Genomic DNA, 25,892 nt, shown 5'->3' on the forward strand with positions numbered 1-25,892 from the left:
TGTATGTGTGCGCGTGCACATGTGTGCGTGCATGTGTATGTGTGTGTGTTTTTAGGGGGTGGAAATGAAGGGATTTTAGTCACTATAGCCACATTGAGAAAACAGCCGTCAAGCATTGCAGTCCATTTCCAGGCTACTGACCTGAACTTTAGGCATAATAAGAGGAAGAATTGGGGCAGGGGTCAGTTACCAATAATTAAAGTCTTGGTCAAACCGTGTTCCAGTCGGTCATCTCAATCCCCATCAGGCATCTGCAGATCCAGGTGAAGAGTCCATGCCTTCCAGCAATAGACGTTTCAGAGTACTTGCTATAGTATGCAGGAGAAGAGCGGGCAGGCCCCACAGCACGAAGCCCACGGCTAAAGAGCACCATTACTTCACGTCTATGAACTAGGAATTGATGCTCTGCACCGGTGTTTTCTTGTGGTCTTTTTGGAGGGAGATGAAGAAGTAAGAGACACGTTAGTATGAGGACATTGTCGCTGCCTAGAAGCTGTTGGTTGTTTAACAAACCAGGAGGGGCCTACAGAGTTCCATGACATGCTCAAGGATGCAGAAGCAGTAGCCCATAGAGCTGAAATTCAAAGATGTTAGTCGTGGTTCGAGGCTGCATTCTGAAACCATATCTGGTATCATTGCTGTAGCCTGGAATGATGAAAAGCCGTCACAGAGGAAGTAAAACCAGCCCTGGGGAAATGCTTGGCTAGAATGCAAAAGTGATGGTGGCCAGTACCTGTGTGGGCAGTGTATGCACTGAAATGACAGTGATAGACAGTTAGCATGGCCCGTGCACAGGGATCATATGCAAATTCACGAGGCGTTTTATACATTCTTAAAAGTTAGTTTTTAGATTTACTCACTTTATGTGTATGAGTGTTTTGCTTGCATGCATGTAGAGGTACCACATGTGTACCTGGTACCCTCGGATGTTAGAAGAGTGTGTCAGATCCCCTGGAATTGGAGTTAATGGACAGTTGTGAACCACCATTTAGGTGCTGGGAGTAGAACCCAGATCCTCTGGAAGAGCACCAAGTGCTCTAAACTACTTAGCCATCTCTCCAGCTCCAAGTGTTTTATACTTTTCAGTTAAAAAAATAAACTTTATAGCAGGTGTGGTGGCACATGCCTTTAATCCCAACACAGGCAGATCTCTGTGAGTTCAAGGCCAGCCTGGTCTACAAATTGAGTTTTAGGACAACTAGGACTGTTACACAGAGACACTCTGTCTTGAGAAAAACAGAACAAACCAAAATAAATAAATAATAAATAAATAAATAAATAAATAAACTTTAGTTGGGCATAGCAGTGGGTCTTTGTATTCCCAGCACCTACTAGCTGGAAGTTAGTTTGTGAGTTCAATGGATTCTATAGTGAGCCCCTGAGAGAGAGAGAGAGTGTGTGTGTGTGTGTGTGTGTGTTAGAAATTGAACTCAGAGTCTGGGACATGCTGTGCTATGCTATCATTGAATAAACACCTCAACTTAGAGAAACCAAAATAAAAACAAATTTGCAATGCCTTGAGGCTGAGAGATAGCAGGTAAGAGGGAATACTGTTCTTGCAATGGGTCTAGGTTTGGTCCCTAGCACCCAAGTGGCAGCTCACAGCTGTTTGTAATCCCAGTTCCAGGAGATCCAAAGCCCTCTTCTGGCCTCCAAGGGCACTGCACACATGTGTATACATTTAGGAAAAGCACTCATAGACATAAAATAATGATAAATCCTTTGTAAAAATGAATAATGCTTAAAATGCATGAGTTGAAAATTTATTTCCTAAATATAAATAGGCAGGATTGGATGTGCAGCTCAATGGTAGAGTACCTGCCTAGCCTGCACAGATCCTGTGTTAAGTCACAAAAGCAATTAAAAAAAATTGTTATTTTGGCCAGGCATGGTGATACCTGCTGATAACCATAGCACTAGGGAAGCAGAAAGATCATTGCAAGTTCAGGACCAGCCTGATCTACATAGCAAGTCCCAACGTTGCCAAGGATACATATTGAGAACTTATCTCAAAAAACCAACCAACCACCCAACGAAGTAATAGGCTCATGCACAGAGGTTATGAGCAGATAACAGTTAGAGTGATGAGTCTTAGAACTAGAAAATGAGGATCCCTCTTAAGCACTAAGCTAGGGGGCTGGCAAGATGGCTCAGTGAGTAAAGGCACTTGCTGCCATGCCTGACAGACCTGAATTTGATCCCCAGGGCCCACAGACACATATGATAGAAGGACAGAGCTGACTCCCACATGCTGTCCTCTGACCTTCACATGTGTACTTCCTCTCATACCTGTATACATGCACACACTCAATAAATACATGTTTAAAAAATTCAAAAGAAAGCACTCCTCTGACAAGAGTTGCTTCTTGGATGCTGATCTAGCTATCCACAGACGCCGTCTAGGCCAGCAATGTCAGACATTCAAATTTAGTCATCAAACATAGTGTCTAGAAGATATTCTTACTAACGGTGAAGTCTTTCTTGTTTGTATTTTATTCCATTTTTTTTTGTGTTTTTGAGACAAGTTCTCATGTAGCCTAGGCTAGCCTCAACTCCTGCTGTAGCAGAGGATGACCTTGAATTCTGTCCTGACCCCACTCCCCAAGGGCTGGAATTGCAGATGTGCACCAACAAGTACCCATCACAGAAAGCATTCGGAAAGGAGACAAAAGCATTGGAAGTCAATTACAGGGCAAAAATGTATACTGACTGGGTAAGTGTGACTCTCATAAGGAAGCCCCATTGCAGGAAGCCATCCCTGGCAGTGGATAGGTTCTGCAGAGGGTGTAAGGAGTCGGCTGGGGAAGGAAGGGAGCCAGGTCATGGTGGTCAGGAGAATCTTGCAGCCTGACTGACTAGCAGCCAGAGTGTTTCTTTATTTATACAGAATTTAGTAAGCAGGGATACATTTATGATGTTCCAAAACACAGATCATATCATTTTTGGTTTTAGACATGTGTTTCACTTCCTTTTGCTCATCTTTTAGTCATTACTAATAAACTATGACAGAATAGAGTTATCATTTCCATCATTTTCCCTCAAGTTTTGACATCATTAATAAACAGTTATTATTCTTACTCATTAACCCAATAACCCAATTTTTGAGAATCTAGAGGCATATGGCAGCCTGAGCTCAGGCTGGTTGCTTTGGTTGCTTCAAGGACACTAGACCAAAACAAAATCTTCAACCACCCTGGGCATTTTGCCATGTCTCAAGCAATGTATTATTAACTTTTAGTGGTCAGAGTGCCCAGGAAAAATCCTCAGGCTAAAGCTGCTGCAGTTATTATTTAAATTCTGGCATAATACAACCAATGTTCACATTTATATCTTTATAGAATTTGTCTATATGTCTAATCCTGGCATTCTGTTGTTCTTTGGTCCTATGGCATTATAGTGGCTCTACATGAGCTAACTTCTAAGAGAGGGAGGTCCTGACACCTCATACTTTTATCACCTTTCCACTCCACACTTTGCTCATCAATATGTCTTTGTGTAGGGCAGAAGTATATGTCACATAATTGTCTGAGTGTACAGTGGGAAGAGGCTTGTAGTCTGAATTGTGGACAACTCCTCTAGTCCACCAAATCTTGTTGACTTATTTAACTTTACTTTGTTTTGAATATCTTGTTCCTGTGTAAGTACAGGGACAGATGTTTCAAGAATGTCTTATAGCCTCATGAAGAGACTGCTGGCTTCTTTATGTGCCACAACCTTCAAGGCGTAAGGAAGACCTTCAAGTATATAAGAATATCTCCCCCAAGATAATAACTAATTTTCCCAGGACTTGACCATTATATCAATTTTATCAGGGTACCCTGGGAATGCCATTGCCCCCAGACAACAGGAAGCAGTCTTGAGAACACAATGCCCACATTCCCAAGTTGTGGGGTGGGTGGATTTTGGTCATTCAATGAATTATGGATGTTTGTCATCATTTAGTGAAGATATAGGAATATAGGATAAAAAAGACAACTGTTAACCTCAAATATTTTATATTGGTATGGATTTTTGTATATTGGTACAAATTTAAAGTTATTTTTGTTATACTATATGTATGTCTCTATTCTTGTTTAAGGCATTGTACCTATGCAGCTCATTTAAAAATGTAATGTATAATTGAGAAATGCAGGTTAGTAGTCATCTATAATAAACTTGCAGCCATATTAGGTATGTTTTCAAGGTTAAACATATATTTAGATAGATAGGTGATCTTCAAATGCTTCAGAGACCTACAGAATATGGCATTTAAGATGTTTAATAACATAGGGCTTTTCATGACAGTGAGACATGTCTGTTCCTGGCAGCACCAATTTACTTCATAAAAGGATGATAAGCATCAAAGAACCTCCATATGGAGTTTGCTTTCATTGTGGCAAAGCTAGCTGTTTGAGCAAGAGACTGTCCTTGCTTCAACTGCTGACAATATACTATCCAAACTGGACATGAAGGACAGAGGGAAGCGACTGCCAAACTTGGCCAAAACAAGGTGGGACAGTCCTTCAAAAGTTCTGCTTCATAGAAAATTCTGCCAGATATTCTAGGCCTGTAGGCTAAAGATGGATGCCCCAACATTGCAGAGGAAACTTGGGTGACTGTCTAGGCAGTCAGGTGTCTGTCATTTCTATGGTTTTGGAAGTGGCTTGCACTGCACTTCCAGTTTATTGAAGTAATATTATACCCTTCTGGGGTCTTTGATGGAGTTGAAGACTAGATAGTTATAGTTTCAGTTTTCCTTAGTTATGATAGAAGGCAAATTAGGTGTATAAAACTTTGGAATTTGGAGAAATAATGGAGTATTTTTTTTTTCTGAACTTGCCAAATACAAATGGACTGGATATTGTAAATCTAATTCTTACTTGATACTTGTTTTTATTGTATATAGTTAAAACCTTTTCTTTTTTAGACAAAAAGGAGGAAATGTGAAATATTAGTTTTTTTTTTAAAAGATTTATTTATTTATTATGTATACAATTATTCTGTCTGCATATATTCCTACACACCAGAAGAGGGCGCCAGATCTCATTACAGATGGTTGTGAGCCACCATGTGGTTGCTGGGAATTGAACTCAGGACCTCTGGAAGAGCTGCCACTGTTCTTAACCTCTGAGCCATCTCTCCAGCCCGTGAAATATTAGTTTAACTATAGAAATGTTTTACATTTGTTTGTGCTGCGGAATAATTGTTTAACTATGTAAAGATATGCTACATTTGTTTTGCCTTGCCTGCATAAGGCACCTGATTGATCTAATTAAAAAGCTGAATGGCTAATAGCTATGCAGTAGAGGGATAGGTGGGGCTGGTGGGCAGAGAGAATAAGTAGGAGAAGGAATCTAGGCTCCTGAGAGAATAAGGAAGAAAGAGAGAGACTCCAGGGGCCAGCCAGCCAGGCATTCGCCAGCTAGCCAGAAATGGAGGAAGCCGGAAAGTGGAACATACAGGATGAAAGAAAGGTAAAAAGCACCAAGGCAAAACGTAGATGAAGAGAAACAGGTTAAATTAAGTTATAAGAGGTAGTGGGACAAGCCTAAATTAAGGCTGAGCATTCATAACTAATAATAAGTCTCCATGTAATGTTTTGGGGGCTGGAGTTCAAGAAAGCCTGCTGAAAATTTCAGTTGGCCCTGGTGATGTTGGGGAGGAGCTAGAAAATATGGGCTGGAGAAGGCTAGCGTGTTCTCCATTTATGTGGCTACATGAAGCCACCATCTATGCTGGGCAAAGACTTTCCAGTGCACCTGCCTCTGGTCAACCATGTCTTACTTAAACTCATTGGTTTCTCAAGGTGAACTTTGGTGAAATCAATATTAAAAGTATGTAAAGATAAGAAATATTTTTAGTAGAAAGAGATTTTCATGTAAGATTAAGATGGTTGTCTGTCTCCAAAATGGAAAAGTAAAATAAAAAGCTTATGCAAAATAAGCCAGGCAGCGGTGGTGCATGCCTTTTATCCCAGCCCTTGGGAGGCAGAGCCAGGCAGATCTCTGAGTTCAAGGACAGCCTGGTCTACAGAGTGAGTCCCAGAACAGGCACCAAAACTACATGGAGAAACCCTGTCTTGAAAAACAAAAAAACAAAAACAAAACAAAACAAAAATTCTTATGTAAGTTACGAGGATCTGAATAAGTTATAAAGTACACAAAATATGAGACTTAGAGATTATATATACACATATATTCTTAAATATATATATATATATATATATATATATATAAAATTTCTAAGGTCAAAGTTTAGTACACTAACATCAAACCTCTATTTAAATCAATGGATTTAAATTATCCTAATTATCAACCTACTCTTGGTAACAGTTTTTAAGTATGGGATAAAAATGTGTATACTTAATCAAGATTTATTTAAAAATGTGTGAATTTTGCTCAAACTTTATCTAAATATTACAAAACATTTAAAAATATGAGACTGGCCTGTGGCTAGAGTTTTCCTGCCTTGCTCACAGTCAGGGCAAATCTTTGTCACCTGCCAGTCCCACAGCCGCTCAGACCCAACCAAGTAAACACAGAGACTTATATTGCTTACAAACTGTATGGCCGTGGCAGGCTCCTTGCTAACTGTTCTTATAGTTTAAATTAATCCATTCCCATAAATCTATACCTTGCCATGTGGCTCGTGGCTTACCGACATCTTCACATGCTGCTTGTCCTGGCAGCAGCTGGCAGTGTCTCTGACTCAGCCTTCCACTTCCCAGAATTCTTCTCCTCCTTGTCCCGCCTATACTTCCTCCTGCCTGACTACTAGCCAATCAGTGTTTTATTTACTAACCAATCAGAGCAACACATTTGCCATACAGAACATCCCACAGCACTGGCCTCACTCACCTTTGGGTGTTCAATGACCATACTTGGAGGTTATACCAATGTGGTCAGAGGGATTAAAAGGAAAACTACTTTCCCCTTGCCCTCCAAGGACAGCTGGGTCCCAGGGGATTGTGGTGGTGTTTCTCTCAAAATGATCTGTAAGAGTGGAGAGTATCTTGTTTGGGGAGCCAACCTGGTGTGCTCTAACCAGTGTCGGGCTACAAAGAGGAAGATCAACACCAAGGAAAAATTTCCTCCATGCTTCCAAGCAAAGCCAGGGCCAAGACTGGTAGCACTCAGAATGTGTCCTTGATTCCCTGTGGGCTGTCTGCTTTCATAAGTGGCCAAGAGGAAATAGACCATTGAACTAGTCACCCTTACTGATGTGGGCTTCCCATCTTCTGACTTTAACCTCAAATTTTCCTGTATTTTGTCTACTTAACTCTAATAAATCAGTGGTAGGAAAACATAGAGTACATTGAGAGATAAATTGTTAGATCTGGGAATCAGCAATGGCTTGCATTGTTTAGTTCTGGGGTTACTTTGATTGGTGAGGACCAAGGCCTAAAATCTTATTAGGAAATCGTAGCATGCACCCACTAATTCCTGAGAGATCTTAGTCAGTGAGGATTTCTGCTTGACCATTTCTATCTTCTGTCCTCATTATTGGGAGATAGAGGCAAGAGGATTGTGAGTTTGAGACCAACCTGGGCTGTCTATGATCTCCTGGCCCACCTTATTTATACAGCAAGACCTTGATTAAAAAAAAAAAAAAAACTCTTGGGAGTTCTTTCTAACTTTTCCTTGATAAATGTAGGTTCATCTGGCATGGTGATGCACACCTTTAATCTCAGTACTTGGGAGGCAGAGATAGGCAGATGTCTGTGAGTTTGAGGTCAGCCTGGCTTTTGTAGTGTGTTTCAGGCTAGGGATACACAAGTGAGACCCTGTCTAAAAATGAGAGAAAAGAGGCTTGGGAGATGGCTCAGTGTTTAGGAACACTTGTCGCTTTTCCAGAGGACCCAGGTACGACTCCCTGTATCCACATGATGGCTCACAAACATTTATAACTATAGTTCCAGGGCATCTAATGCTCTCTTTGGGCAGGTACCATGTATACACATGTTACATGGATATACATGTAGGCACAATAGATACACAGTCTTAGTCAGTATCCTTTTGCTGTGAAAAGACACCATGACCAAAGCAATTCTTACAGAAGAAAGCTTTTACTGGGGACTTGCTTACAGTTTTAGAGTTTTGGTCCATTATCATAACGTCAAGGAACATGCATGGTGCTGGAGCAGTAACTGAGCTCCATTCTGACCAGCAGGCAGCAGGCAGAGAGAGACTAGGCCTGGCATGGGCCTTTGGAACCTCAAAGGCCACCCTCAGTGACACATTCCTCCAACAAGGCCACAGCTCCTAATTCTTCTAATCCTCTCAAACAGTTCCACTCCCTGGTGACTAAGCATTCAAATATAGGAGCCTATGTGGGCCATTCTTATTCAAACCACCACACTGCACTCCCTGGCCCCAGTAGGCTTGTATCAAATGCAAGTATCCAGTTCAACTTCAAAAAATCTCCAGTCTATCAACCCTGTTTAAAAGTACAAAGTTTGTTCTGAGACTCAAGGCAATCTCTCTCTCTCTCTCTCTCTCTCTCTCTCTCTCTCTCTCTCTCTCTCTCTCTCGGTTTTTCGAGACAGGGTTTCTCTGTGTAGCTTTGCTCCTTTCCTGGATCTCGCTCTGTAGATCAGGCATGGTGATGCACACCTTTAATCTCAGTACTTGGGAGGCAGAGATAGGCAGATGTCTGTAAACTCACAAAGATCCACCTGGCTCTGCCTCCCAAGGGCTGTGATTAAAGGCGTGCACCACCACTACCCGGCTCAAGGCGATCTCGTAACTGTAACCTCCTATAAAATAAAAATAAAAAACCAGATCACATACTTCCAACATACAATAGTACAGGTTTCACATTATCATTCCAAAACAGAGGGAAAGGAGGCATAGTGAGGAAATACTGGACCAAAGCAAGACAAAAACCAGCTGGGCAAACTCCAAACTCTGCATCTCCATGTCTGATGTCAAAGAGCCGTTCAGATCTCCAACTCCTTTGAGCTTGGTTGACTGCAACACACTTCTCCCTCCTGGGCTGCTTCCACTCCCTGTTAGCAGCTCTCCTTAGCAGGTATCCTATCCTCTGGCATCTCCTACATCTTGGGGTTTCCACACAATCCAGGCTTCACCTTCACAGCTCCGTGCAATGGCCTCCCTGGGCCTCGGGGCAAGGACACTACTGACACACGCCAGGTCTCAGCAGCTCTCCTTGGCCATGGAGGGAGATTCCACAATCCCTTGACTGTAACACTAGCCAAAGCTGCCAAGTTCTGTCGTTTGTTGGGGATAGAACTTGGCCCCCGTGCTCAGTGACACCTGTATCAGCTTTCTGTCCTTGGTGGTTTCTTTTACTGCCTAAGCTTAATTCACTTTCAGAAGCAAGAAGCTTAGTTGGTTGGGGTCTTGCTCTGAGGTCACCACTCCCTTTATTCCATTTAGTATCAGGCTTTTCATTCTTTTGAGCACTGGATATCCTTCCTGGTACATCCTTTTTTTCCCTCAAGCTGTACATTTTGTAGTTCTCTTTGTCCACCTTGTTCTTTTTCATTATAGACCTGCAGATCTGCATAAGAGTGATTACTAGTAACCACATGACAGAGTCAATATTAGGCTGTTTTGAAATCTCCAATGCCAATGCCTTTAATCCAAACTCTTCAATTTAGTCTCAGGCAGATTTTTAGAACAAGGACAAAATACAGCTACATTCTTGGCCAAACTATCACAAGAATTGTCCCTAGGCCACTTACTAACATTCCTCCCCTCTGAAACTCCTTGAGCTGGGCTGACACAGTTCACATTACTCCCAGCACCATTGTCCATGCTCCTAGTAAGATGGTCCATTAAGCTTGCTTAAAGCATCCAATCACTTTGTGTGGAATATTCCTTTACACTGTGTGAATATATGTCATTGTGATTGTTTCAATAAAGTAGCTGACTGGCCAATAGCTGGACATGATAAGGTTAGGTGGGAGAACCAGACTAAGGACACTGGGAAGAAGAAGGGCAGAGTCAGAGGACTCACTGGCCAGACACAGATAGGAAACAGGAGGTGCAAAATGAAGGAGAAGTAACACCTCACGGCAGAATGTAGATTAATAGAAATGGGGTAATTTAAGTTGTAAGAGTTAGTTAGCAAGAAGCCTAAGCTATTGGCTTAGCATTTATAATTAATATTAAATCTCCATGTCAGTTATTTGGGAACTGGCAGGCAGGGAAAAAAAAAAGTCAGCCTACAGTTTTCTAGTCCCAAAGTCTCCCATATTCCTCCAAACAACAGCATGGTCAGGCCTGTCATGGCAACACCCCACTCTTAGTACTAACTTATGTCTTAGCCACTGTTCTATGGCTGTGAAGAGTTGTTTTTGCTGGCCATGACCACAGAAACTCTTATTAAAGGAAACATTTGATTAGGGCTTGCTTACAGTTTAAGCAAGAGGTTAAATCCACTATCATCATAATGAGGAACATGGCAGCATGCATGATGCTTGATCAATGGCTAAGAGCTGTGTTCTGATACACAGGGAGGGGGCAGCAGACTGGGCATTCAAAAATATGAACCTATGGGGGGAATTCTTATTCAAAATCCACACACACTTAAAATAAAAATAATAATAGTTAAAGATACATTGTTTGCAATTCTCAAAGAATTAACAAAAACACATTAGACAAAGAGAACAGAAGACATGACAATGACGGAGCTGATCCTTAGCAGAGACCAACCAGACAGACACTCTGAGCCAAACTAACCAAAAGAAAGAGAGAGAGAAAACCTAAATTCATTGACATTAGAGATAAAGATAGGATGTCACACAAACACTAATGGAATTCGGAGGATGGTTAGTAAACACTTTAAAAAACTGTATTCCAAATTAGGAAATCTAGAAGAAAAGGATACATTTCTAGAAACATATGACCTATCAAAGTTATAGCAGGAGGGTTATGGTGTTTTGAATAGGTATGGCCCCCACAGACTCATGTGTTTGAATGCTTGACCCATAGGGAGTGTGTGGCCTTGTTGGAGGAAATGTGTCACTGTCTGGATGGATTTTGAGGTTTCCTATGCTCAAGCTATGTCCAGTGTGGTACACAGTTCACTTCCTGTTGCCTGAGGATCAAGCTGTAGAACTCTCAGCTCCTGTGGCACAGCGGTGGCGCACACCTTTAATCCCGGCACTCAGGAGGCAGAGGCAGGTGGATCTCTGTGAGTTTGAGGTCAGCTTGGTCTACAGAGTGAGTTCCAGGACAGCCAGGCCTACACAGAGAAACCCTGTTTCAAAAAAAACAACCAACCAACCAACCAATCAACCAAGCAAACAAACAAACAAACCCCAAAAGACTCTTAGCTCCTTTTCCAGCACCATGTCTGCCTGCACACCGTCATATTTCATCATGACAACAATGGACTAATCCTCTGAAACTGTAAGCCAGCCCCAATTAAATGTCTCTCTTTATAAGGGTTGCTATGGTCATGGTGTTTCTTCACAGTAATAGAATCTTAAACCAAGACAAGGGTATGTACCGCTTAAACAGACCTATAACAGCAGTGGCACTGGGGCAGTAACAGCCCCCGGACTAAACAAATCTCTTAAATAGAGGGACTCACTCTGTAATTCTATCGGATATCTAAAAATTAACACCAATTCTTCTAAACAAATTTCTATAAAATAGGTGGCTGGAGAGGTGTTTCGTGGTTAAAAGAACATAGTGTTCTTCCATGGGGCCGGGGTTCCATTCTCAGCATGCATGTGGGGGCTCACAATGGTAACTTCAGTTCAAAGGATCTAGTGCTCTGTTCTGCTCTCTATAGGCACCAGGCTGCCCTCCATAGGCACCAGGTTGCCTTCCGTAAGCACTAGGCATGTATGTGGTGTACTTACATACATGTAGGCCAAACACTTATATGCATAAAACAAATATAATAAATAAATCTAAGAAAAATAAAAATAAAAAAATTTTCCCCATAAAATAGAATTGCGAAGGACACTTCCAAATTCATCTCGTAAAGCGAACATCATCCTGATACCAAAACTTAGTAAGGACATTACAAAAAAGGAAAACTGCTTGATGTGAATATGATTGCAAAAATTACCCATATACCACCCATAATTCCACAACACATTGAAAAAAATGCATATGCCATGAACAGACTTGGCTTGATTAGAGGCGTGCCAGGACAGTTGAGCATACGTAAGTCAATAAATGTAATACAATACAGAAAGATTCAAGGAGCGAAATCATACGGTCATCTTAAGAGACACAGGAAAGGCCTTTGACAAGTTTAATATTCTTCCACGCTAAAAGCCCTGAAGAAAGTAGCGGACACACCTCAACATAGCAGACCTGTGCCGGTGTGCTGTCTGTTGCTGGGATAAGTACCACGACCGACACCAAGTGTATGTGTGGGTACTGCCCGTTCCATCTTACACGGTACAGTCTACTGTTTGGGACGTTAGTGTGGGACCCCACCGAGCAGGGCAGATGCTCTGGGGGACAGTCACTCCCAGGCTCCTAAGTCCAGACCTACCTGTCTAGCCCTCAGTGGGCTCGGCCCTCCCACATCAGTAAACAGTCAAGAAAATGCGCCCCAGACATACCCCTAGGCCAGTCTTTTTTTTCAGCTGAGGTCACCCCTTCCCAGGTGTGTCAAACTGACAACTACCTACAGTCAATTTTATACTAAATGAGGAGAAACCGTAAGTATTTTTTTCTAAAATGAGGAATGAAACAAGGGGGTCTCCTCTTTACTCTTTATTCAATATGGTGCTTGAAATCTTCCTGCAGCAGTTAGGCCTGGGAAAGCAAGCAAGCAAGCGGATTCAAACAGAAAAGTCAGGCATGCTCTGGCCTAGACACCAGAACACCCAAGCACAGGAGGGCGTGGTCTGCAGCAGACCCCCGCGGAGGCGGGACTTCCGCCGAGGCTGCCGTGAGGGACAGGCCTGCCCAGGTGGTTTAGAGGCGCCCGCTCCACCCCGCCCCGCTGCCACTCAGGTTGTCTAGGACGGTCCGGGAACCTTCTCTTCCCCGCCACGCGCTGTCGGCCGCCTGGACTACAACACCCAGCAGGCCCCGCGGCCCCGCGTCTGACTTGCGCAGTAGCCTCCGTTGTAAAATGCTATGACAACAAGGCGAAGTCGGCTGGGATTTAGGCTGGAGAGGGGAGGTGTCTTCCGCAGGCTGTTGGCTTGCAGCCTCACCCCTCGTAGAGCTTCCGTGGTGGTTTCATCCTCTGTGTGAGCATCTGGACCCGGAGTTGTTCTCTCTTGCCTTGCGGCTTCCGAGGGATCCATGTCGTTTCCCCTGCTTGTCTCTGGGGGATGACAAGGGGAGCAGGAGAGCTTGGAGGGACTCATTTCAACTCCGTGGAGCTGGTGTTGCTGCTCGGCGGCATTCTGTCTGCCTGGGGACGTGGGAAACTTCGAACACAAGACCAAGAGGTACTAGTGGAGTTAAGGGTTGCTTTTCCCTGCACGGCTGTTGCTTCTGCTCCATCACTGGATCCTGGTCAGGAGTTCTGATAGGGAAGTCTGTGGATAGTGGGTTCGTAGAAAGGTGAGGCAAAGTTCACTTGTTGGCATCAGGTAAGAAATTCTTCAGGAATTAAACTTCGGATGCATGGATGCATTCGCTATGCTTGGTCAGCAAGAGTAATCCTCAGCTGCCATGTAATGGTTTGGAAGATTTTGGATGATCCGCTTCCTAGGAAGTAGGCTTGTATTCAAACAGACCGCTAACACGAGGTGTGTAGATCCTATAAACACCTTTGAGGAAGAGGGGAGGCTTTTAAGGATTCCTTGCGGCGGTCACATGGAGTAAGAGCATGTTTCTCCTGTGCCATTTCAACAGGTCTTGCGAGCAGAGCGTCAAGGCAGTTCTCAGGCTGTGACTGAAGCGGGAGCATGTTGTTTCTCCCCAGTGCTGCCGGCAAGAGGATTAATGTTTATCCCTTTCTCTTTCCTTTGCAGACCACAGCAGTTTAGATGGACTAAGCTGATTTTATCAGCAGCCCCTCCCAGGCAAGGTCTGCACTTGGCTTCCATTTTCTGGATAAACTTACAGATCATTTTTTTGGTGTCTCACATTATCCTTAAATATCAAATCGTGTCTTACAGATACACATACGCACATCTTGATTTATACACACAGCTTGAAAGATACTGGAGGGAAAATAGGGTTTTCTCCTCCTTCCCTCCCTTCATTTTATTTTTAAAAATTTCACAATGTGGCCCAAACTGACCTGGAACTTACTGTGTAGCCTAGGCCATCTTTGAACTTATGATCCCCTTGCCTCAGGCTCCAGAATATTGGTATTACAGATGTGTGCCACCATGTAATGTATTAATGTCTGCTAGCATTCAGAGAGAGAAAGAGTAACTTAGTAGCAATATATGAAGAGGATAATGGTGAGAGTTGGTTTTGGTGATGGATTGAACTATCATAAGAATTAAAAACAAGAGACTTTATTTTGAAAACCATTTACAAGTTATTTGTAAGAGTTTAAGGATTTTCTTTATTATGTATAGTGGTTGTGGTTAAATTATACCTCCCACTTATATTTATGATGTAGTTTTAAAATTTTTATTAGATTTTAATTAATTTTTTGGGGTGCATGTATGGGTACCACAGTGCAGGTGTGGAGGTCAGTGGACAACTTGCAAGAGTCAGTTCTCTCCTTCCACCATGTGGATTCTGTCCAGCGTGGCAGCAAGCACCTTTATCTGCTGCGCCATCTCACTGGCCCTATGGTACAGCTTCTTGATGAAATGCTCTTTGCAGGAAAAAAAATCCACTAACAGTACTGTGAAGTTTTATACCTTTTCAGGTATATAGGAAGTCTCACTCCTCAGAATGTGTTTGCTAACCATGTACCACTGATGTACATCTAATCCCCTCAGATATTTCTTGAAAAGTATTGAAATATATCAAGTTATTATAAAACATGATTGCTGATTATAACATTTACAAGGGCTGGGGTGTAGCTCTTTCAGTACCTAGTAAAACACACATGAACACACATATACACAGATTTTTGCTCACTCGAGTACGTGCGTGTACACACACACACACACACACACACACACACACACACACACACACACACATACACACACACACACACAGAGTTTCTGATACACCCTTTGGATGTCCCAGTTGAAATTTTGCTGTGTTCAGAGGACTCTGCTGTCGCCACCACTGCCACCACCCTACAACTGTTCCTCCTATCACTGTTACTCGATTATTATAATGGGTTGAGTATTGGCTAAGGAAGTGCACATCTTACGCCATTTTATCTTCCCACCACCGAGATCGGTTGACACTACAGCAGTGGTTCTCAACCTGTAGGTTGCAACCCTTTTGGGGTGTTGAGTGACCCTTTCACAGGGGTCACATATCAGATATCCTGCATATCAGATATTTACATTACAATCCGGAACAGGAGCGAAATTACAGTTATGAAATAGTAACACAAATAATGCTATGGTTGGGGGTCCCACAACATGAGGAACTGGATTAAAGGGTCGCAGCATTAGGAAGGTTGAGAACCACTATACTAGAGGGTAGGGGCTTACTGTTGTATGGTTGGAACATAGCGTCAGGAAGTGAACACAGGTCTGTCTGACCACCGCTCCCATGCCTTTCATGGCAACTGAAAATTCCAGTACAAGCCCTTGTCATATTGCTTTCAAATCAATGTTTGTTTAATTTTACATGACTCCGCCGTTGTTCTGGACTCATGACCTGGTTGATATTTTCCAAAATTTAATGACAGAAACATTGTTTGGAGAAAGTTCCAGATATGAACAATAGCAGGTTTAGGTCAACTTCCTAATTTCAGAGCTTGCTTCAGACTGTCAGCATGCTCCCACTGCAGTCTGCGTTTATTGTGGTCATTGATGTTAGTCGGTTCACTGAGGTGTTAAAACTGCCCGTCTCATAAGTGAAACTTAAATATAACTGATCACTTGCCTAGGTTTCTTACCTTCTTTGTGTTCGGGATACCCAAATAATCATATCTACCAGTTACTTTGTAGCGTAAAAGAAATTTCTTTTAAAATCAATTAATTAATTAATTTATGTGTGTGTTGCATTGGTGCCACACCGTGTGTAGAGGTCAGAGGACAAGTCTGTACAGTTGGTTTTCTCTTTCTACCATGTGGGTCCCAGCGATTGAACTCAGGTTGTTAGGCTTGGTGGCAGGTGCCTTTCCCTACTGAGCTTTCTCTACAGCCTAATTAAAATAGAGTTCTTGCAAAATGTTTGAGCGTGGCCTGAAAGTCAGTAAACAATAAATAGATACTAGTTCTTAGTTCTCTTCTCAATGAGAGGACAGAATAGTCATTGAAAACTTTACTTTTGGTTTTCACCTTTTGCTTAAAGAAAAGCCAGTGATGGCTGTCGAGATGGCTCAGCAGATAGGGAGGGGCACTTGCTGCTAAGTGGTGACCTGAGTTCCCCGGGGACCCCGTGGTAGAAAGAGGGAACCAACTCCCATGAGTTGTCCTCTGACCTCCACATGTGTGCCATGGCACGTGCCTGCCCCAAATGTAATAAAATACCTGTTAAAAAGAAAAACCAGGCAGCCGGGCGTTGGTGGCGCACGCCTTTAATCCCAGCACTCGGGAGGCAGAGCCAGGCGGATCTCTGTGAGTTCGAGGCCAGCCTGGGCTACCAAGTGAGCTCCAGGAAAGGCGCAAAGCTACACAGAGAAACCCTGTCTCGAAAAACCAAAAAAAAAAGAAAAAGAAAAACCAGGCATGTGGGTGTGTGGAGCATTCTTGGAATCCCAGCCTTGGGAAGATTGAGGCAAGAACGTTCTGAATTCACAGCCAGCCTGACTTACATAGCGAGTTCCAGGCCAGCTCAGGTAACATAGGGAGGCCCTGTCTCAAAAAACAAAAACCAAACATAAAAAGCAAAAGTGATAAAACTCCCGTATTGATACACGCTTGTTTCAGTTCCCCAGATAGGAATTGCACAGCATTAGCGCGTGCTGAAACAAGGGTCTGGCGCCCAGGCACTGCACACACAGGGGGCTCCGCCATTAGATATGAGATTAAATGAAATCAGATGGCTTCTCTGCGACTCTCCTACAGCATGATGGGACGAGGCACCTCACCACATTCTTGGGTGGTTTGTCTTTTTCCTGAATGCTTTTCTTTCTCAACTCTAGTGCTTAAAACCTATATTCAGATCTCTTATTAAATTCCAACTTTGCTTCGAAAACAAGACAAGACAAAAACAGAATTCGAGGACTAGCTGATTAATGGATACTCTGGCTGTTTAAGCTCTTTGATGTGGAGAAGATGATTTCCTCCCAAGCCTTGGAATGACAACTAGCGGTCCTAAGAGAAAGAAGGGTAAGGCGGGGCTGTGATGAAAGAAATGCTCACTTAGGCCAACATACACGGGCTGAGCATGTGTTCCTCAGAGCTCAGAGAGCTTCAGAATCTGAAACTTTAGAGCCCTGATGTGATGCCACGTGTGGGACATCCCACACCTACCTCCTCTGACAGGTCATAGTTAAGACTCAGATACCCTAAACCCATTGTGTATAGTTACACCCAGGACGTGTGTATAAGATGCATATGGAATATAAATGAATTTAATGTTTAAAGTTGGCTTTTCTCTAAGATATCTCATTAGGTATTTGCAAATATTCCAAAGCCTGAAATCCAAAAGGGCTGACCCTAGGCTTCCTGGGTGTGGAATCCTCAAACTGTACAGTGAGTCAGAGCATCTGATACTGTATGGCCGGCTCAGGGACCTGGGGGTGTTGTTGAAGGGGGCAAGAACCTGCATTTCTAAAGACATTAAGTGAGTTCTGAGAAGGTGACTGTTGGGGAATAACAGAGTTGTGGGTGACTAATGAAAAGTTGCTAAATCAGAGAAACAAGGAAGCATTCAGCTGTGGTCTATCTTGTCGGTAGAGATGGATCTTAGATGCTTTTGTTAGAAATCTGTGGGAAATTAGTATTTATAGATGATGTTGGGAGTTAGTTTTCTCTGTTGTTTAAGAAGTGTGTGCGTGCATGCGCGTGTGTATGCTGTGTGTCCTCACCTTCTGCCTTGTCTGAGGCAGGGTTTCTACTTTGTCCCTTACTACATGTGCCAGGCTAGCGGACCTGTGGGCCTCTGGGAATTGTCTTCTTTATACCCATCCCCCCTTGCTGTCTTGGTGGAGGAGTGCTGAGATTATAGATGTGAACTACCACATCTGGTTTTGAGTGCGCTCTGGGGGTTTGAACTCAGGTCCTCACGCTTGTATGACAGGTGCTTTACCCACTGAGCTGTCTTCGCAGCCGAGGTAGTTTTGTTAGTGCATGTTTTGTTTTTTGTTTGTGGTTTTTTTTTTTTTGTTTTGTTTTGTTTTTGAGACAGGGTTTCACTATGTAACTCTGGCTGGCCTGTAACTTATTCTGTGGTCCAGGTTGGCCTTGAACTCACAGAGGTCAGTCTGCCTCTACCTCTCAGGTTCTGGGATTAAAGGCTTATGTCACTATGTCTTGTAGCCAGTTTTTCTTTGGACTGCCAGCTCCCGAATAATGACATGGAGACTTCTTATTAATTATGAAAGCTTAGCTTTAGCTTAGGCTTGTTCCCAACTAGTTGTTATAACTTAAATTAACATGTTTATATTAATCTATGTTCTGCCAATGGCAATTCCCGCCTCTCTTCTTTCCAGAGTTCCTATCTCTGCCTGGAAGTCCCACCTATCCTCTCCTGCCTAGCTGTTGGCCATTCAGCTCTTTATTGAACCAATCAGAAGGTGCCTTTCACTCAGTGTGCTCAAGTAACCCGCTACAATGTCCAGCTTACTGTGGTTTTGTTGGTTTGCTTTTCTTTACTGTAGTGAGCTACAAAACCCTGTTCTCATGGTTTTCTTTCTTTTTCTTTAATAGCTCAAGTTGACCCCAAGCTTACAATCCTCCTGCCTCAACTTCCCCGATGCTGTTACTGCAGGTATATACTACCATGTTACCACTCTGTTAAGAGTTTTCAAGGGCATTTTCACACAACAGGTATTTTCATTGATATATGTTTTTATATTCAGACTCTAGCCATGCCTCTTGTCACTTATCTAAATACTTAGATTTTTTTTTTATATGATTCAATGGCACAACAGAAGAGATCCTCTCCTCCCATTATTTGGGGAGGTTTAGTGTGTTTTCTGGGCAGGTCTCATGAGATTTTTTTCTTCTGCTTGAACGAGGTGAAGAGACTTTCTTGGGGTGTTGAGCAGTTCTTCTTTCTCTCTTAGTCTTCCTTCCACTGAGCAGCCCCCCCTCCCCCCTTCTTTTCGACTCCCTGATGCAGAATGTGGCAGAGAACCACTCATTCTTTGATTCCTTGCTTCAGTTCCCTCCTCCTCCTTTTTTTCTTCTCCCCCTCTTCCTTCCCTTTTTGTTTTTTGTTTTTTTCTTTTGAGACAGGGTTTCCCTGTGTAGCCCTGGATGTCCTGGAACTTGCTTTGTAGACCAGGCTGGCCCTAACTCACAGAGTTCTGGGAGTGTGCTGGGATTAAAGGCGTGCCCCCCCCCCTCCCCCGGTAAAGCAGCCACATTTGATGTAGTTGCTGTCTTAGTCGGCCTTCAGATGCTCTAACAATATATCGAGATCATTAATTCACAAAGAAACAGTTGACTGGGCTCCTAGGTTTGGAGGTTCCAGCCCATGGTCACCCGTTGCTTTGGATTTGTGGTGAGGTCCATGTCACTGTGAGGATACATGGCAGAGCAAAAGTGTTCATGTCAGGGCTAGGAAGCAAAGGGAGAAGGAGCCAAGGCACACAGCCCCGTTTAGGGTTTTCCCTGATGACCTGATGACCTCTGACTGAGCACCTTACAAAGAGCCCACAACCTCCCACAAACCGCCCTTGGACCAAGCTGCCTTTAACTGGGATATCCTGCTTGTGGCCACACCTTTCTAGGCACATCTCCCACTTCTGAACTAGACGGCTTAACCCCTGGCTTTCTTTTGATTTCATCACGTGCCCTAATCCAGGGTCTGGTGAATTCTTCCTCTTTACCACATTTCTCAAGAAAGGATTTGCTTATTTTGCTGTTCTGGGCTGAGAAGAGATACACCTTAGCTGGGCACGGTGGTGTACACCTGTAATTCCAGCACTCAGGAGGTGGAAGCTCAGGATTTCAAGGCTGGCATGGACTATATAACAGGTTTGCGTCCAGCCTGGGCTACATGAGCCCCTAACAAACAGACAAGAGTTGAGAGCTGATGTATGAGGGGGGATATCTTCTTTCTGGTAAGCCAAGCATATAACATTACAATTTTTTCTGTGTGCCTGGCATATGTAATAAAAAATTTTGTAGTTTATTAAATACCATTACTTCATTCAAGTAAGAATCCAGTGAAACTCTAATAAAAGTGTTTAGAACATTTTTTTGAGTACTTACTACCAAGCTTAAGTTTGGTCATCTGGCAGTTAGCCCTGCTCTTAGGCCCTGTTACATGCCTTGGTGAACCATTTCTGCCTGGAGCAGAGGTAGGGTACCTCACCTGGCAGGTGGACTGTCGTGATGGGTGCCAAGAGGCAAAGCTGTGATGGGGTGGGAGGAGGGGGTGGAGCACCACACTTGACAGATGAGGAGAGGTCCAAGGGACCTGGGAGGCAGTCCCAGCAGCTCATTCCCAGTTCTGACTCCTGCCCCTGGGCTCCTGAGCAGCCTCGCTTGTGTCTGGCACCAGTTCCAGGGCTGTGGCACTGTACCTTGACCGTGGAAGTACTGCCAACAGCTTGTGCCCAGACCCAGGGCCAGGAGCTGAGTTCCCAAACAACCAGTTGGCTTCTAGTGCCAGGTTTCTGTATTAGCAACTTCTGCTTGACAACTCGAGGTCTGGTGGTAGCCACTCAAATCACACACACACGCACACACGCACGCACGCACGCACGCACGCACACACGCGCACGCACACGTACACACACCGAAGACAAGTGAGCCTGACTGAGGTCCGCTGCACAAGGTGCTGGACTGCTGAGCATCATGTCAGGTGTTCGGCTCAGCTCACATCCCAACCCCAGACTGTCTTGACAGACACAGGAACCTAAAGCCATCCTGGCTATGGCCACCGAGTTGAGGCAAAGGTTACACTATCTGACAACTGAAGACGCAGCCAGACGGCAGGGTGTGCAGCTCAGCGGGTAGAATACTGGCCTAGCATGCAGGAGCCCTGGCCTCAACCCCAGCACTGCCTAACACTGGACATGGCGGCGCATGCCCGTAATCCCAACACTGGGAAGCGAGCAATGAAAGATTAGAAGTTCAAGGCCAGCCTCCAGTACATAGTAAGGCAAGACCTTGCCTCAAAAAGGAGGGGACTGAATAAATATATGAGTTCCAACACATGTGGGAGTTTCTGAAAAGTATGTATACTACTCATGACTAATGGTTTCACATAACCATACTGACTTTATTTCGTAGTTGAAGGGACTGAACCATAGCAGGGGTAGCAGTTACTTTTCTCATTGTGATGACAGAGTACCTGACCACTCAGTTTAAGCGAGGAAGCGTTTCTTTGGTTCATTGTTTGAATGGACAGAGTTCGTCATGGCAGGGGAAGTGAGGTGGCTGATCACATGGTATTTACTGTTAGGAAACAGAGAGAGACATGAGTGCTGGTGTTTAGCTGACATCTCCCCGCGTCCATTTTTACCCAATCTGTGACTCCATCTTGTGGAATGGTGTTACCCACTGTGCGGGTCACTTTATTGTCAACACAGCTAGAGTCACCTGGAAAGAGGGAGCCTCAGCTGAGGAACTGCCCCGATGGATTGGTCTGGGAGCATTGTCTCAGCTGTTAATTGATGTAGGAAGGCCCAGCCCACGGTAGGCAGTGCCATCCCTAGGCAAGTGGGCCTGGGCTGTGTAAGAAAAGTAGTTGACCAAGCCAGGGGAGGCAAGCCAGGGAGCAGCATTCCACTGTGGTCTCTGCTTCAGCTCCTGCCTCCAGGTTCCTGCCCTGAGTTCCTGCCTTGGCTTCCTGTCGTGATCAAGGATGACCCTTTCCCCCTGGGCTGAAGGTGTCTTCCCTCTTCAGCTAAAACTTTCTGGAGACACCCTCGGAGACTTGCCCACAATGGGGAGACTTGCCCACAATGGGGAGACTTGCCCACAATGGGGAGACTTGCCCACAATGGGGAGACTTGTCCACAGTGGGGAGACTTGCCCACAGTGGGGAGACTTGTCCACAATGGGGAGACTTGTCCACAATGGGGAGACTTGCCCACAATGGATCTCCTAGGCAGTTCCAAACCCAGTTGGGTCGACAGGGTGATTATCACATTGCTTCTGGTTAGTTTGTGTTGGGCATCCAGACTCACACAGTCTGTCTCCAGTGTGTGAGGTTTCTAGCATTCTCAGACAGTTTCTTGGTTTATTTTGTATGGAAGAAAGTGGCCTTGGTTTCTATGATTAACCCATGCAGAAGGCCTACTTCCAAGAAACAGGTTGTTCTGTGTGTTTAAAAAAAGGACAGTTGGTCTTTGTTATTTCCAGATTCCGTATTTGGGAATTTTCTACCTGCTGGATGTTAGTTGTAATCTCACAATCATGTCCTCAGTGCTTGGGTAGTCATCTGTGACCGCCGGGAGAGCAGTGAGGACGTTAATCTGCAGGATCCCAGGGCATGGCAAAGCCACTCTGCCGTCTGCAGGTCTTAAGCTGGAAGCAGGCATCTTTTTGTGGTCTGTTTGCTGCCACATTTTACATATTTATTTATTTATGATTTCTTATTCGTTTATCGTGTGTATGCAGGTCAGTGCACATGTCTCTTCTTTACCTCTGTCCTGAGTTTCTGGGGTCAACCTTAGGTCATCAGGCTTGGTGGCAAGCCCTGCTGGACCATCTTTCCAGCTCTGCATTCCCCGTTTCATGTGGAAGCAGTGTAGTGGTGGTGCATGCTTACACTCGCAGGACTCAGGAGGTTGAGGAAGAAGGATTGAATGTTCAAAGCCAGCCTGGGCTACATGATGAGATCATGTCTCAAAAACCAAAATAAAACAACAACAAAGAAGCAAATGCTGAGGTATGACTAATGTTCCTAAGTGCAGGACAGTTGTGAGAAAATACATGTGATAAGAAACGTTTTGTGCCGGGTGGTGGTGGCGGCGGCGGCGGCGGCGGCGGCGGCGGCGGCGGCGGCGGCGGCGGCGGCAGCAGCAGCAGCAGCAGCGCATGCCTTTAATCCCAGCACTCGGGAGGCAGAGGCAGGTGGATCTCTGTGAGTTCAAGGTCAGCCTGGTCTACAGAGTGAGATCCGGGACAGGCACCAAACACCACAGAGAAACCCTGTCTTGGAAAAAAAAAAGAAAAAAAAAAAAAGAAATGTTTTGTTCAGGCTATGGAGTTACAGTGCTCTTGACCGTGAGTTCAGTGGTTATGAATCAACAGTATAAAACAATGGTTCTCATCCTTCCTAATCCAGTTCTTTATGTTGTGGTGACCACCAACAGTAAAGTTATTTTCATTGGTACTTCATAAGTGCAATTTTGTTACTATTGTGAATCGTAATGTAAATAGTTTTGGAGAAAAAGATTTGCCAAAGGGGTCATGGCCCACAGGTTGAGAACCACTGGTATTAAACAAGTGTCATCTTTATAAATAGAAACACATAGTGATGCTATATGAGTGATAGAAGTGTGATGACTAGAGGTTACAGGAGCCTGACCCTGCATTCTGTGAGCAAAGGCTCCATAGTTACCTCATTGGAATTGAGTGTTTGTGGATTAATTAATTACGGAGAAAGTGTATTTCCTAAGTACCATTTAAGCCTGTACCATGACGGAAAGTTACATCTACATTAGAAAAAATGTAGAGGCCGGGTATGGTGCTGCAATCCCAGTTCTTAGGTGGCTGATGCGGGAGAGTTACGAGGCCACCGAGGGCTATAGTGTGATACTGTCTTAAAAAAAAATACGGGAATGCATAATCTCAAGGCAGGTGATGCTGCCTTTCCATTGAAAAGGTGCAATATGCATTCAATGAGTAACTTAAGGAAGAGCTGGGAATGCTCACTCTGTAGGAAATCATGGTACAGCGGCTGGGATTGTCTGAGGACACACTGTAGGTACTCATTCTATGTAGGAAATCATGGTACAGGGGCTGTGATGGTCTGAGGACACACTGTAGGTGTATGGACCTACAAACCCGTTTTCCTGGTCTCTGTCTCTCTCCGTCTCTCTCTGTGTAAATTCCCGTTTCCACCTTGCCTTTTCTGGAGGAAGCAGGGGCTCCTTGGGTACCTGCAGATCCAGTGCGGAGGACATTGCAGCCAGCTCTGAAAGGAAGTTAGGTATTTCGTTAAAGATTTTTGTGCTAAGAAGTACTCTTCAATTTTGGAATTGTCCTGTAGAGAAGCCCCCCCCCCCATTTCTGTGTAATTTTTTCCTCCAGTTCTCAGAAAATAGATTAGTCTAAAATGAATATATAGTTCCTCAGGCTAATCCTAATGATGTTGCAGAATATCTGATTAATGTTTGTAGCCATTTGGAAGTGTGTTTTCCTGCTTGTGTACATAATATGAAGAGTTAAAGTTAACTGCAAATGTTAATCTCAGGGCTACACAAGTTTAATTTGCTGTGCTTTAAGAGAGAATTAATTTGAGCAGGGTGTGGTGGCAGATGACTGTGATCCCAGCACACGAGATGTGGAGGTGCAAGAACAGGAGTTCAAGGCCAGCCTGGATATACCAACCCTGTCTGTAAAAACAACAACCAAAACCCGAAGGTTTTTATTTTAAAGGTCTTTATTTTTAAAAGTCATTTGATTATAACTAATTCACAAATAAAAAAATTGCACAGTAAGATTAAGGTAGCACACGCCTTTAATCCCAGCATTTGAGAGACAGAGGCAGGCCGCCCTATGAGTTTGAGGCCAGCCTGACCTACAGAGTGAATTCCAGGACAGCCAAGGCTACACAGAGAAACCCTGTCTCGAAAAACCAACTCCCCCAAAGTAGCTGCTCAAACTTAACCCCTATGTATATCCATGAATATACAGCTAGGATGGCATTTCAAAGCCTTGTATCTTCACTTAGGGTATTACACTTTCACTATCAATTATATTTTTAATTCACTCATCTACCACAAAAGAGAAAAAGTATGACAGAGTTGAAATGAGAAAGACAGGTTGATATCTTCTTTGATGATGCCTGTGAACCTTTTTCTTCTGTTTTTACTATCATTCCAAATTACCCTTTCTAAATGTTTTGATACCCACAGTTATAATGATCAGTAAAAACCATTTATGTGTCTGTGTCTATACATTGTAGACCAGAGTTGGCACATGAGGGAGAATGTGTGTTTTTTTTTTTTCCTCTCTGAGTTTGGGTGGCCTCAATTGATAATATACACTACAGTCATCACAGTAATCCATCCCCGTCCTGTCCTCCCCCCGCCCCCCCACTCCAGGTGATGCTCGTGGTGTAATAACAGTTCTCTGGCCTGACCAGCATCATATCACACACGTGCACAGACAGAGGAATTGGTGTCCACGTGTGTCAGACCTGAGTGATAACATGACAGCAGCAGAGCTCTCACGGAGTGGCAGTCTCTCTAGAAAGGCAGAACCGAGCCCTGCACACAGCTGGGAGAAAGTGGTTGCTTTTTATCCTCTTCCTCTTCTAGGGAATCTCCAGTTTGAGCCAGTGTAGTGTGGGTGGGTTTTCTAGTCTTGTTAATAATTTCAGGTTTTTAGCCAGTAGTTCATAAGAGAAACTGTTGGATTTACTGTAGAGAAAGTTTCTTTGTAGTCTGGATTTCTGCCCTGCTTAGATTTTTAAAAGGTATAAGCATGGGTTGCCAATCCCACTCACTGTAAAGAATTTGTTCCTTATACATAGTAACAGCAGTAACAATAATAATGACGACAATAAGAAGACCAGACCACCGCCAACATCGTGTTTCATCAGGACAGGTTCAGAAGCGTGTGCTTGCCGGCG

General features: G+C 43.9%; 1 protein-coding gene across 3 annotated transcripts in view; it reads left to right on the top strand.

The window, feature by feature from the left end:
* Positions 1–13,009: 13,009 nt before the first annotated feature.
* Positions 13,010–25,892, top strand: part of Bbs9 (Bardet-Biedl syndrome 9) — a 425,345-nt gene continuing 412,462 nt past the window's right edge. Inside the window, exons 1-2 of one of the 3 annotated variants that reach the window (XM_016009929.3) lie at positions 13,238–13,375; positions 13,904–13,959. The gene's annotated coding sequence lies outside the window, so the exon portion shown is untranslated. Of the gene's footprint in view, positions 13,376–13,903; positions 13,960–25,892 lie in introns of all 3 variants that reach the window. The other 2 variants (XM_006991684.4, XM_016009926.3) reach the window with 2 other exon arrangements.

The sequence above is a fragment of the Peromyscus maniculatus genome, chromosome 7, assembly GCF_049852395.1.
Source record: "Peromyscus maniculatus bairdii isolate BWxNUB_F1_BW_parent chromosome 7, HU_Pman_BW_mat_3.1, whole genome shotgun sequence".
Taxonomy (NCBI): domain Eukaryota; kingdom Metazoa; phylum Chordata; class Mammalia; order Rodentia; family Cricetidae; genus Peromyscus; species Peromyscus maniculatus.